This window comes from Lissotriton vulgaris, chromosome 11 (assembly GCF_964263255.1).
Source record: "Lissotriton vulgaris chromosome 11, aLisVul1.2, whole genome shotgun sequence".
In the NCBI taxonomy this organism is placed as follows: domain Eukaryota; kingdom Metazoa; phylum Chordata; class Amphibia; order Caudata; family Salamandridae; genus Lissotriton; species Lissotriton vulgaris.
In genome coordinates, this window is record NC_141699.1 from 780,397,385 (window position 1) to 780,412,681 (window position 15,297).

The following is a 15,297-nucleotide window of genomic DNA, read 5'->3' on the forward strand; positions in this document are numbered from 1 at the left end:
GAACAATACAGGATGCTGTTCAGAGACACCCAGAAAACTCAGTCTCAAGATTGGACTGACTTTGTTGATTGTGCCACTAAGGCTTTTGAAGGCTGGCTACTGGGTAGTAAGGTTACTGATTTTAAAGGATTGTATAATCTAATTATGAGGGAGCAAATCTTAAATAATTGTCAGAACCAGTTATTACATCAGCACCTGGTAGACTCTGATCTGACCTCTCCACAGGAATTGGGTAAGAGGGCAGACAAATGGGTCAGAACCAGGGTTAGGCCTAAAAACCAGGGTGGTGACCAGAAAAAGGAATCAACCAAGCCTCAAGAGAAGGGTGGGGATAAATCCTCAGAGAAGACTTCCCAAGGGCCCCAAAACTCCAACAAGGGTGGTGGGTCCCAGAACACTCCTTCAGAACAAAAGAAACCTTATTGCCATACCTGTAAACAGGTGGGTCATTACAAAAGTGATGTCAGTTGCCCTAAAAATGGTAATAAGGGAAACATACCCCCAGGTAATACTCCTAAACCTCCTGTTACCACTAGTGGTAATCCCCCAGGTGGTGGGAGTGCCCCCAAGAATGTGGTGGGCATTACTTTGGGCAATCAGGAGGACTATGGCCTAGCCAGGTTCCCTGACCACACTCTTGTCTGTGAGACTGGCATGGGGTTTGCCAACTTCACTACTGGACCCCACATTTTGGGAAAGTATAGACAAGAAGTTTTAGTGAATGGTCAGAAAGTTGAGGCATTCAGAGACACAGGGGCCAGCCTCACCATGGTGAGTGACCATCTGGTCCCCTCTGCTCAACTGACCCCTGGTTTTACTTATCAGGTGACAGACATTCATGGAGTGAAGAGAAGGCATCCCATGGCAGTAGTCAAGCTCAGTTGGGGTAATGTCACAGGGCCCAGGAGAGTGGCAGTGACAGATAACCTACCCGTAGATTGCTTACTGGGGAATGACCTGGAACTCTCAGCATGGGCTGAGGTGGAGCAAGAAACTCACTCCAGAATGATAGGCCTATCCAGACAGGTTAGTGGGGCAGTAATAGCTACAGCCCCAGTCCAAGCACCATTCCTCCCTGAAAAGGTTGGAAGGGCAGTGGTAGCCACTGCCCAGGCTCAGACAGACTTTCCAGAACAGGATAGGAGGGCTGTGACAGTCACAGCCCAAACACAAACTGAGTGCCCTCCTGAAAAGGTTGGCAAGGTTGAAATGGTCTCAGCCTCTACTCAAACAGATAGTGAGGTTGTGAAGCCTGAAACAATGGATCACTCCACTCAAACAGAGAGCATTGAGGAGGAAGAAGAGTCTTCCCCCTCCCAGACACTAGGTGAGAGCCAGCCTCCTCAGGGAACTGACTCCACCCCTGTTGAAGGAACTGCCCCAGAGGTAGTCAGGCCTAGCCTGGCAGAGCCCCTGATGGCAGTGGAACCTTCCCAGGTGGGACCAAGTCTGGAGCAGGTAACCTGCACCTCTCTACCCTGTCTCAGTCAGCCCAGGGCTGAAGAGATCAGGGAGGCCAGTGGTGGACCCCAAAGGGCCCCCTGTCCAAAAGAACTCCTTAATCAGCAGATTAGGATCACTGAAGCTGGTAAACCTAGCCAAGTGAAAATAGAACAGACTCCTGAGGGATCCCCCTTAAAAGTAGTTAGGGAACTCCCACAGCTGGACACTGTTGGGCACAGCCAAACATGGGGCCTAAAAACCCCAGACCTGACCTGTCCCTCCAGTAAGCCAAACAGAGGGACTCAGCCTCCAGCTTTAGGTAGCCAGAGGCTGACCCTGAGAGCTCAGTGCATCTCAGCTAAAGAAAGAAAGGCACACATGATGAATGGTGATTGGAGGAAGTTGAGCCCAAAGGTAGAGGAGCCTCACTTCAGTACTCCATCCCAGCATCAGCCTTCTTCTTTCCCAAGACACTCCAGAGACAGAGATTCCCTATGGTGGAGACCCTCAGACACCCTTAGGGTGAGGGGTTGCCTAGTGGACCATGACACAGGGGGAAACCAAGCCAGAGCTGGTCCTTCCTTATATGGCCACTTAGGTAATAGAGGCTTACCTGGACAAGGATAGCCTTATCTCCTTTCGTTTGGGGGGGGGGTTGTGTAGGAAGGTACATCCTGACTATGGTTGCCCCCAACTTTTTGCCCTGTGTTTTAGCTGGTTTTGGACATAGTCGACCTGGGACCCTGCCAATCAGGACCCCAGGCCTACTGCTCTCTCTTTAAAATGGATTCCATGTACCCTAGGTACATTTCCAATTGGTACTGGGCCACCTTATCAGACCCTGTAACTCAGGGCATAGGTGTACCCAGGGCTGCCAGGGGCTGCAGCATGTATTATGCCACCCCTGGCTGGCCTCCTAAATTTGACACAACTGGCTGCATGACAGCTGGGGCAAAGTCGTGTAATCACCCTTTGCTGTAGGTGTAGTATACCTATACCTAACCCTAAAATGGACACACAGATTCCTATCAGTCACTCCTATGGCAGGCCTTAACAATCCTGAAGGCAGAGTGCTTGGAATCGTGTGAGATGGTGCTCTGGCATGAGCTGAGCCTGTCTGCAGCTTGCGGAACCAAGTCCTAATAGCTGTTCCATGATATCGCATACCATATACTCTTAAGTGCATTATAATCCTCGCGGTTAAATGCTAACTTTGGTATTGCTTTATCAAAGCATGTCGAGTAAGGTGTCATACGAATTGGAATACTAACCCCTCGCCAATTCTGGCGACGGGGTTAGCATTCCACCCTTCTAGAGGGACACGACATGTATGTAACTGTGAACCCCGGTTAAAGTTAACTGAAGCCTCAGCTCCACAAAATGGATGCTGCCACCACAGACACGAGTCTGACCTCCTGCTGCTGGGAGTCCTTCCAGCGAGGGAGGCCTGGACAAAGGGTTTCCTGTCCGGGGCGGTGCTAGCACCGTCCCAGACATGGTTTTGTGTATCCTGGGTAGGCAGGGCTTTTCAGGAAGGTGACTGCTGAGTGGCACCCCGGTGCTCACTACGCATAGGCCAGTCAGAACCAGTTCCAGGGGCACACCAGCCCCTGGCCTGGGGAAGTCCGGCAGGGGAGAGGGGTGTAACCACCCCCCTCCTGGTCCCACCCATAGGCAGGACCTAGTCACCGGGTCAGCCCCCTTTTTTAGTATAAAGATAGGAGCGGGCCCCCTGTTCAAATTAGATCATCTTTGAATCAAGAACTACTTTCTACGAAAGGACACTCAAGACTCTTCTCAAGATTTCTCCCTTGTGACTAAGGAGTAGTCACCCTGCATCAGCGGGCACCATCTAAGAACTCTGCGGTTTGCTGCAAGTCCTTCCTCAAGGATCCGACGGCCCAGCTCGACGAGAACCGGCTTCCCTGGCACCTCTGACCTCTACCCACGTCATCAGCTCAGCTGTGATCTGTGGGTGCAACGAGACCTCGAGGGACCGGCCATCATCAGAACCTGCACGCTCTTAAACCAGCACGACCATCGAAGCGATTCCCTGGTGAGTGCTCTGGGGTCCGAGAAGCCCCGACCCTGAGCCGCTCTAGCACCGAAGTGCAGTCTCCCAGCATCTCCACGATCTGCGTGGGGCCCTTCTGCTCGCTGCTCAGCCTGTTGTCTGGTCACTAGCCGCTGGCTTGTGCCCTTCTGTGACGACATCCGAGAATCATCACTGCTGGTCTGGTTGCTCCAGACTGGCCCTTGCTTCCATCTTTGCGAGAAGCACCCCGGACCCTCCTGGTCCACTCAAGACGCCATCTTAGGCCCACCACGTGGCCCTGAGATCTGCCAAGGCTTGTTGCCCCATCCTGGGCCCAGCGACGCCGACAGCATCATCCTTCGTGGGACAGCTCGCACCTCCGCCGTGGTCGCCGACAACGCCTCCTGGACCGTGAGACTGCAGAGCCTAGCGTCGCCCACTCACCTGGTCGAGGTGACGGCCAACCGGTGCCTTCCTGGTACCCTCTGACTACTGGCTAGTAGTACGAACTTGGTCCCCTCTGCTTTCAGGTTTCATCAATCTCCGATCCAGGCTTGGATCTCTACGAACTATTCAGCACTGGTCGCCGGCCAGCAACTCCTTTCTTCCGGCTCCTGGCTCGTCAGCGAAGACCCCGACGCCTGTAAGACTTGTGCAGCCGCAGCCCTCGTGGCTAGGTAACTCGGCATTTCGGTGCCTGCATAGCCTCCTTACTCTAGGGTCCCGAGTCCCTCGCTTCCGACTTGCCTTATCGGGTCCGCCCGAGACCTTAACCTTTCCGTGTCCTCGGACACTTGTTTTAATTGTGCACTTGAAGTATTTGCTAAAGAGATTTGGTTTGTGCTTAGTACCCTGTCCTCATAAAGAGTACAGGGCTGTTGTGATTCTTAATAAATATACTGTTTATTTTCGTAACACTTGTGTGGTGTCCTTTCACTGGGTGTTCAAGGGGTACATGTGTGGTAAACAGCTGGCTTAACGCGCCCTCTCGAGTCTTTAGCCTTAGACTGCTCGTATCCACGCTACTAGGATAGCTGGTCTATAGGTTGACTTACAACCAAACACCATAAGGGACGTTGGAACGATACATAGCGGTCGCTAGAATAGCGAACGTTGCATATCGGGCCAACTTCTCACACTGATGGCCGAGCCCTGGGATACTCCCTGACCAACCCTCCTGATGTTGGATTTAAAGGGTGGCATGGCAACTACCTGGTGCCTTTGATCGAGATATGACACCAGCCATTCAAGGGCCAAGCCCGACACCCCAGCCTCCGTCAGTCCCCTGACCAGGATTGCATGGCTGACCGTGTCGAACGCAGCCGACATATCGAGCAGCACTAAAAAGGCTGCTCGACCCTGGTCGGCACGCGTTTGAAGGTCATCGAGAACAGTCACCAATGCCGACTCTGTCCCATGTGCCGGTCTAAACCCAAACTGAGCCACATCCAAACAATCAGTAGTCTCAAGAAAGTTGGAGAGATGTTTTGTGGCCAGTTTCTCTAGAATTTTAATAGGGAATGGCAAGAGGGAGATGGGCCTAAAGTTGGCTGGGCATGTGGGGTCCAGATTCTCCTTTTTAAGCAGTGGGGAGACTGTAGGAGAGTAGGGTCTGCAATCCTATGATCACCCAGATTTTTTTGCTTTTGTTTCACTGGTTTACGACTTTCTCTGGCTGTGGGCCTGCCAATCAGACCCACAGCCTGGCTGTTCTCTTTCTAAATTACGAGATGTACCCTAGGTGCATATACCAATTGGTACTGGGCCACCTTATCAGACCCTGTAACTCAGGGCGTAGGTGTACCCAGGGCCGCCAGAGGCTGCAGCATGTATTATGCCACCCCTGGCTGGCCTCCTAAATTTGACACAACTGGCTGCACGACAGCTGGGGCGAAGACGTGTAATCACCCTTTGCTTTAGATATAGTAGCTCTATATCTAACCATACAATGGACACCCGAGTCCCTATCAGTCACTCCTATGGCAGGCCTTGACAATCCTGAAGGCAGAGTGCATGGGCTCGTGTGAACTAAGCTCTGGCCCGAGCCGAGCCCGGTTGCAGCTTGCGGAATCAAGACCCAATGGCTGTTCCATGATAACGCGTACCATATAGGTAACTTCGGTGTCGCGTTATCAAGACATGTCGAGTAAGGTGTCATACAAATCGGGATGCTGCCCTCTCATCAACTCTGGCGACGAGGTTAGCATTCCGCCCTTCTAGAGGGACACGACATGTACGTGACTGTGAACCCCGGTTAAAGTTAACGAAAGCCTCAGCTCCACAAAATGGATGCTGCCACCACAGACACAAGTCTGACCTCCTGCTGCTGGGAGTCCTTCCAGCGAGGAGCACTTGGACAAAGGGTTTCCTGTCGAGGGCAGTGTTCGCACCGTCCCAGACAGGGTTTGTGTATTCTGGGTAGGTAGGGCATTTGCGAGAAGGTGACTGCGGAGTGGCACCCCGGTGCTCACTACGCATCTGCCGGTTAGAACCAGTTCCAGGGGCGACAGCCCTGGCCTGGGGAAAGTCCGGCAGGGGAGAGGGGTGTAACTACCCCCCTTTCTGGTCCCACCCTTAGGGCAGGACCTAGTCATGTACCCACCCCTTTCTTTAGGATAAAGGCCGGAGCGGGGACCCTTCCAAATTAGATCATCTTTGAATCAAGAATACTTTCTACGAAAGGACTTCAAGACTCTTCTCAAGATTTCTCCCTTGTGGCTAAGGAGTAGTCACCCTGCATCAGCGGGCACCATCTAAGAACTCTGCGGTTTGCTGTAAGTCCTTCCTCAAGGAATCCGACGGCCCAGCTCGACGAGAACCGGCTTCCCTGGCACCTCTGACCTCTACCCACGTCATCAGCTCAGCTGTGATCTGTGGGTGCGACGAGACCTCGAGGGACCGGCCATCATCAGAACCTGCACGCTCTTAAAAACCAGCACGACCATCGAGGTAACTCTCTGGTGAGTGCTCTGGGGTCCGAGAAGCCCCGACCCTGAGCCGCTCCAGCACCGAAGTGCAGTCTCCCAGCATCTCCACGATCTGCGTGGGGCCCTTCTGCTCGCTGCTCAGCACGTTGTCTGGTCACTTGCCGCTGGCTCGTGCCCTTCTGTGACGACGACCAAGAATCAACACTGCCGGTCTGGTTGCTCCAGACTGGCCCCTGCTTCCATCTTTTGAGAGGCACCCCGGACCCTCCTGGTCCACCCAAGACGCCGACAGCGACATCCGTCGTGGGACAGCTCGCACCTCCACCGTGGTCGCCGACAACGCCTCCTGGTCCGAGAGACTGCAGAGCCTAGCGTCGCCCACTCACCTGGTCGAGGTGACGGCCAACCGGTGCCTTCCTGGTACCCTCTGACTACTGGCTAGTAGTACGAACTTGGTCCCCTCTGCTTTCAGGTTTCATCAATCTCTACGAACTATTCAACACTGGTCGCCGGCCAGCAACTCCTTTTCTTCCGGCTCCTGGCTCGTCAGCGAAGACCCCGACGCCTGTAAGACTTGTGCAGCCGCAGCCCTCGTGGCTAGGTAACTCGGCATTTCGGTGCCTGCATAGCCTCCTTACTCTAGGGTCCCGAGTCCCTCGCTTCCGACTTGCCTTAACCTTTCCGTGTCCCCGGACACTTGTTTTAAACTGTGCACTTGAAGTATTTGCTAAAGAGATTTGGTTTGTGCTTAGTACCCTGTCCTCATAAAGAGTACAGGGCTGTTGTGATTCTTAATAAATATACTGTTTATTTTCATAACACTTGTGTGGTGTCCTTTCACTGGGTGTTCAAGGGGTACATGTGTGGTAAACAGCTGGCTTAACGCGCCCTCTCGAGTCTTTAGCCTTAGACTGCTCGTATCCATGCTACTAGGATAGCTGGTCTATAGGTTGACTTACAACCAAACACCATAAGGGTCGTTGGAACGATACATAGCGGTCGCTAGAATAGCGAACGTTGCATATCGGGCCAACTTCTCACATTGGTGAGCAGCGGTTGGGATTTGAGCTTGCTGTTGTTTTACCACACGTATCCTAAGAATATCTTGTTGAAAGATCGCACAAGTACTGTTAGTACATATAACTAAAGCTTAGAATACTCTGAGTTCTACTGAACCAGCTGTTGTAGCTCCTCAAGGCTTAGCACACCTTGGCTACAGCTCCTAGCAAGGGAAAAGTAGGAAAACACATAGTGTAGGTAGGTGCATCACTTACACCACACTAGAAACAGTATGTCGGGCCAAGGAGGAAACTCTGAGTCTCCCCTTGTGTCAGTTGACCCTCCACAGGTCATCCCTTCAGGATATACTGTGCTGAGCTTCAAGGAGTTAAGACGATTGTGTCACTCCCGGAAGATTCAGCAGGGGTCTAACCCCACAACGTCCTTTCTGATTGGTCTCTTGGAGACTTATGATGCCAGGAGAGCTGAGAAACTTCGTAGCTCTTCTAATCCAGAAGGAGACATGCCTCCCCTCGAGGGAACCCAAGACGATCCTGACCTCATTCATCTCGCAACCGAGAACGAGGATGTGGAGGAGGATGAGGATGAGGATCTCTCTGGGGACGAGGCAGATAAGGGACAGGTAGAAGTCGTCAGACTAAGCAGGTCCAACTTAAGCAAACATGATAGCGGTACTGGGGGACCCCTGGGGCCACTATCAGGTCAGCTTAACATGGGGAATGGACGAGCCAGATCTCTATCAAGAGGCTCTGGCAGATCCCTTCATACCAACGGCTCTCACAACTCTTCTCAAAGAGGGATGACGTCCCCTCAGAGGAGAGTGTACGAAGCGAAGGAAAGGGCAGCTAATCTGCGGATCGAAAGGGAAGAACTTGCCCTGGCCAAGGAAAAGCTTGCTTTCGCTAGAGAGCAACAGTTAAGTGGGGCAGTCCCCACTGGTGGCAGCAATGTACCTAGCAATAGGGAAAGGAGTTTTGATACGAAACACCTTGGTAAGATAGTGCCCCCCTTTAAACAAGGGGACGACATCCACAAATGGATAACTGCTTTGGAGAGGGCCTGCACTGTGCAGGGTGTTCCCCAGAGTCAGTGGGCAGCTATCTTGTGGCTCTCCTTTGAAGGAAAAGGAAGAGACAAGCTCCTCACCACAAGGGTAGAGGACGCTAACGATTACCAAGTCTTGAAAAATACACTCGTTGAAGGGTTCGGCCTAACCACTGAGCAGTACAGGGTGCTGTTTAGGGATACCCAGAAAACGCAGTCTCAAGATTGGTCTGACTTTGTTGATTGTGCCACTAAGGCTTTTGAGGGCTGGTTGCTGGGCAGTAAGGTTACTGATTACAAAGGATTGTATAATTTGATGATGAGAGAACAAATTTTAAACAATTGTCAGAACCAGTTGTTGCATCAGCATCTTGTCGACTCGGATCTGACCTCTCCTCAAGAATTGGGGCAGAAGGCGGACAAATGGGTTCGTACGAGAGTTAAACAGAACCAGGGCCAGAATCACGGTGGTCAGAAGAAAGCAGACCAGAAGGGTAAAGATTCTAAGGGGGAACAAAATGACCAGAAGTCTTCGACAGGTCCCCAACAACCCAAAGAGGGTGGGGGTCAGGCTCCCCAAAAGAAGAAAGAAGGCCAATCCAAACGTTGGTGCCAGTACTGTAAAAGTAAGTCTCACTGGTTTAGTGAGTGCACCAAGAAAGGAGGAGGGCAGACTCCTGCCACTGCAGCCCCTAAGGCACCTGTGCCCCCTAGTACAGTCAGCAGTGGTAGTGCGCCTCCCAAGGGTTTAGTAGGGTTAACCCTGGGTTCTGAGGGGCGTGACAACTTAGTTGGCACACTCACTCAGGCTGTCCTTGTCAGTACAGGGGACGCGGACGTATCCCCTGACGTAAGCCCCAATACTTTGGGCAAATACCGACAGACGCCTTTCATAAATGGAAAGATGGCTCAGGCCTATAGGGACACTTGTGCCAGCGTCACCATGGTGACGCCTAACTTTGTGGACCCTGGACAGATCATGCCAGGTACAGAATTCCTGGTGACCAATGCAAGCAATGTCACTACCAATCACAGTATGGCAGTTGTAGCTTTCTCCTGGGGAGGGGTAACTGGCCAAAAGAAGGTTGTAGTTAGTCCAGACCTCCCAGTGGATTGTTTGTTGGGCAATGATTTGGAGTCGTCACAATGGTCAGAAGTGGAGCACCGGACTCACATGGAAATGTTAGGTTTGCCAGCACATGTGTTCGCTGTGACTAGGTCGCAGGTCAGGAAATGCCCCACTGAACAGGTGCTGGATCCTGGAACAACGGACCAGACACCTCCCAAGAAAAAGAGCAGTAGGGTTAAGGCTGCGCCTTCCCCCTTGCCCCAGGTCGAGGATCAAGTCTCAGAGGAGGCTGACCTACAGGAATTGAGGGAAACTGAGCCGAGAGAGTTCGAACTTGACCAAGTTGAATTCTTGGGCTCAGGGGGACCCTCAAGGGAAGATCTGGGGAAGGACCAATTAGACTGCCCTTCTCTTGAACCCCTCAGACAGCAGGCTGCTGCTGAGGCTGCTGGGAACGCCACAGGTACCCACAAGGTATACTGGGAAGATGGACTCCTGTACACTGAGGCAAGAGACCCCAAGCCTGGCATGACCAGGAGGCTGGTCGTCCCCTTGTCTCAGCGTGGTTTCCTACTTACCTTGGCCCATGAGATTCCCTTAGCAGGTCACTTAGGCCAGACGAAAACGTGGGACAGGCTTGTCTCGCACTTTCACTGGCCTCACATGAACGAGGATACCAAGGAGTTTTGCCGCTCCTGTGTCACTTGCCAAGCCAGTGGTAAGTCAGGTGGCACGACAAAGGCCCCCCTTATACCAATGCCTGTGGTGGGGGTGCCCTTTGAACGGGTGGGGATCGACATCGTCGGTCCCATGGAACCACCGACAGCATCAGGGCACAAGTTTATACTGGTGGTAGTGGATCATGCCACCAGGTATCCTGAAGCTATTCCCCTTAGGACCACTACAGCACCTGTTGTGGCCAGAGCCCTAGTTGGAGTATTCTCCAGAGTGGGCTTCCCTAAGGAGGTCGTCTCCGACAGAGGTGCAAACTTTATGTCGAGCTACTTAACTGCTATGTGGAAGGAATGTGGTGTTAACTACAAGTTCACTACCCCCTATCATCCACAATGCAATGGGCTTGTTGAGAGATTCAACAGGACCCTAAAAGGGATGATTCATGGACTACCGGAAAAGCTTCGGCGTAGATGGGACGTCCTGATCCCCTGCCTCTTGTTCGCCTACAGAGAAGTCCCACAGAAGGGGGTTGGCTACAGCCCTTTTGAACTTTTGTACGGGCATCCTGTAAGAGGACCCCTGTGTTTGGTGAAGGAAGGATGGGAGAGACCTCTCAAAAAGCCTGCAGCCAACATAGTGGACTATGTGCTCGGCCTCCGCTCGCGGATGGCTGAATACATGGAAAAGGCATCCGAAAACCTTAAGGCCAGCCAAGAACTCCAGAAAGCTTGGCATGACCAAAAGGCTGTCTTGACTGTTTATCAGCCCGGACAGAAGGTGTGGGTGTTGGAGCCAGTGGCCCCAGCAGCACTCAAGGACAAATGGTCCGGGCCCCACACCATCCTGGAGAAAAAGGGAGAGGTCACCTACCTGGTCGACCTGGGAACTCCCCGGAGCCCCCACAGGGTGCTTCATGTCAACAGGCTAAAAGCATATGTCGACAGGAAGGACATGAGTTTGCTCATGGCCATAGATGAGGGACAGGAGGAGGAGAGTGATCCTCTCCCCGACCTGCTCTCTCAGAATCCTGACGATGGCTCGGTAGATGGTGTTGTCTTTTGCGGCAGCCTCTCCGACCATCAACAGAGCGACTGTAAACAGGTTCTTCAGTCGTTCCGACATCTGTTTTCTCTGACACCCAGTCAGACCGATTGGTGCACCCATGAGGTCGACACTGGTGACAGCCTGCCCGTAAAGAGTAAAATCTACAGGCAGCCTGATCACGTCAGAGACTGCATCAAAAGTGAAGTGCAGAAAATGTTGGAGCTGGGAGTCATTGAACCCTCGGATAGCCCTTGGGCTAGTCCCGTAGTTCTAGTGCCGAAACCTCACACCCAGGGTGGTAAGAGAGAGATGAGGTTCTGCGTAGACTACCGGGGTCTCAATGCAGTCACTAAGACTGACGCCCACCCAATACCAAGGGCAGACGAGCTTATTGATAGGCTGGCTTCGGCCAACTACTTAAGTACGTTTGACCTGACAGCTGGGTATTGGCAAATCAGGTTAGCTGAGGACGCCAAGCCTAAGACAGCATTTTCAACCCCTGGTGGGCATTATCAGTTCGTGGTGATGCCCTTTGGTCTGAAAAATGCACCTGCCACCTTCCAACGGTTGGTGAATCATGTCCTTACTGGGCTGGATGACTTCTGTGCGGCATATCTTGACGATATTGCTGTCTTTAGCTCCACCTGGGAGGATCACCTGGTCCACCTGCGGAAGACGTTGGAGGCACTGCAAGCAGCAGGTCTCACTATCAAGGCCACCAAGTGCCAGATAGGGCAGACACAGGTTGTATACCTGGGCCACCTTGTCGGTGGAGGTCAGGTTCAGCCACTGGAGAGCAAGATACAGTCAATCAGGGACTGGGCTCCTCCAACCACCCAGACTCAGGTTCGAGCTTTCTTGGGCCTGACTGGATACTACAGGAAGTTTGTCAGGAACTATGGGTCCATCGTGACACCGTTAAATGAACTGACAAGTAAGAAAATGCCAAAAAAGGTTCAGTGGACAGCGAGCTGTCAAAAAGCATTCGATGACCTAAAGCAGGCCATGTGCACGGCGCCTATCCTCAAGAGTCCGGACTACTCCAAACCATTCATTGTCCAAACAGATGCTTCTGAGTTGGGTGTGGGAGCTGTTCTTTCTCAACTGAATTTTGATGGTCAAGACCAGCCCATTGCTTTTATAAGTAGACGGCTGACCCCTAGAGAGAAGAATTGGTCAGCTATTGAGAGGGAGGCCTTTGCTGTGGTTTGGGCCCTGAAGAAGCTGAGGCCATACTTGTTTGGCACTCACTTCAAGATTCAGACCGACCATAAGCCCCTCTTGTGGCTAAATCAGATGAAGGGTGAAAACCCCAAACTGCTTAGGTGGTCCATTTCCCTACAGGGGATGGACTTCACAGTGGAACATAGACCTGGTACTGATCATGGCAATGCCGATGGGCTCTCCAGGTATTTCCACTTAGAACAAGAAGACTTACCTGGTCAAGGTTAGTTAGTTGTTCCGACGTTTGGGGGGGGGTCATGTAGGAGAGTAGGGTCTGCAATCCTATGATCACCCAGATTTTTTTGCTTTTGTTTCACTGGTTTACGACTTTCTCTGGCTGTGGGCCTGCCAATCAGACCCACAGCCTGGCTGTTCTCTTTCTAAATTACGAGATGTACCCTAGGTGCATATACCAATTGGTACTGGGCCACCTTATCAGACCCTGTAACTCAGGGCGTAGGTGTACCCAGGGCCGCCAGAGGCTGCAGCATGTATTATGCCACCCCTGGCTGGCCTCCTAAATTTGACACAACTGGCTGCACGACAGCTGGGGCGAAGACGTGTAATCACCCTTTGCTTTAGATATAGTAGCTCTATATCTAACCATACAATGGACACCCGAGTCCCTATCAGTCACTCCTATGGCAGGCCTTGACAATCCTGAAGGCAGAGTGCATGGGCTCGTGTGAACTAAGCTCTGGCCCGAGCCGAGCCCGGTTGCAGCTTGCGGAATCAAGACCCAATGGCTGTTCCATGATAACGCGTACCATATAGGTAACTTCGGTGTCGCGTTATCAAGACATGTCGAGTAAGGTGTCATACAAATCGGGATGCTGCCCTCTCATCAACTCTGGCGACGAGGTTAGCATTCCGCCCTTCTAGAGGGACACGACATGTACGTGACTGTGAACCCCGGTTAAAGTTAACGAAAGCCTCAGCTCCACAAAATGGATGCTGCCACCACAGACACAAGTCTGACCTCCTGCTGCTGGGAGTCCTTCCAGCGAGGAGCACTTGGACAAAGGGTTTCCTGTCGAGGGCAGTGTTCGCACCGTCCCAGACAGGGTTTGTGTATTCTGGGTAGGTAGGGCTTTTGCGAGAAGGTGACTGCGGAGTGGCACCCCGGTGCTCACTACGCATCTGCCGGTTAGAACCAGTTCCAGGGGCGACAGCCCTGGCCTGGGGAAAGTCCGGCAGGGGAGAGGGGTGTAACTACCCCCCTTTCTGGTCCCACCCTTAGGGCAGGACCTAGTCATGTACCCACCCCTTTCTTTAGGATAAAGGCCGGAGCGGGGACCCTTCCAAATTAGATCATCTTTGAATCAAGAATACTTTCTACGAAAGGACTTCAAGACTCTTCTCAAGATTTCTCCCTTGTGGCTAAGGAGTAGTCACCCTGCATCAGCGGGCACCATCTAAGAACTCTGCGGTTTGCTGTAAGTCCTTCCTCAAGGAATCCGACGGCCCAGCTCGACGAGAACCGGCTTCCCTGGCACCTCTGACCTCTACCCACGTCATCAGCTCAGCTGTGATCTGTGGGTGCGACGAGACCTCGAGGGACCGGCCATCATCAGAACCTGCACGCTCTTAAAAACCAGCACGACCATCGAGGTAACTCTCTGGTGAGTGCTCTGGGGTCCGAGAAGCCCCGACCCTGAGCCGCTCCAGCACCGAAGTGCAGTCTCCCAGCATCTCCACGATCTGCGTGGGGCCCTTCTGCTCGCTGCTCAGCACGTTGTCTGGTCACTTGCCGCTGGCTCGTGCCCTTCTGTGACGACGACCAAGAATCAACACTGCCGGTCTGGTTGCTCCAGACTGGCCCCTGCTTCCATCTTTTGAGAGGCACCCCGGACCCTCCTGGTCCACCCAAGACGCCGACAGCGACATCCGTCGTGGGACAGCTCGCACCTCCACCGTGGTCGCCGACAACGCCTCCTGGTCCGAGAGACTGCAGAGCCTAGCGTCGCCCACTCACCTGGTCGAGGTGACGGCCAACCGGTGCCTTCCTGGTACCCTCTGACTACTGGCTAGTAGTACGAACTTGGTCCCCTCTGCTTTCAGGTTTCATCAATCTCTACGAACTATTCAACACTGGTCGCCGGCCAGCAACTCCTTTTCTTCCGGCTCCTGGCTCGTCAGCGAAGACCCCGACGCCTGTAAGACTTGTGCAGCCGCAGCCCTCGTGGCTAGGTAACTCGGCATTTCGGTGCCTGCATAGCCTCCTTACTCTAGGGTCCCGAGTCCCTCGCTTCCAACTTGCCTTAACCTTTCCGTGTCCCCGGACACTTGTTTTAAACTGTGCACTTGAAGTATTTGCTAAAGAGATTTGGTTTGTGCTTAGTACCCTGTCCTCATAAAGAGTACAGGGCTGTTGTGATTCTTAATAAATATACTGTTTATTTTCATAACACTTGTGTGGTGTCCTTTCACTGGGTGTTCAAGGGGTACATGTGTGGTAAACAGCTGGCTTAACGCGCCCTCTCGAGTCTTTAGCCTTAGACTGCTCGTATCCATGCTACTAGGATAGCTGGTCTATAGGTTGACTTACAACCAAACACCATAAGGGTCGTTGGAACGATACATAGCGGTCGCTAGAATAGCGAACGTTGCATATCGGGCCAACTTCTCACAGAGACCACCGCCAATTTCCAGCAATCTGGAACCCGTGCTGAAGTGAGAGACTGGCGACAGATGGAAAAAAGTGGGGGAAACAGCTATTCACGACAAAGTTTCCAGAATTTGGGTGGAAGAGGATCAGAAGGTGAGCCAGAGGACACCCCGTCAGCCAAAGAGCAGAAGTCCTCAAAAGATGGTAG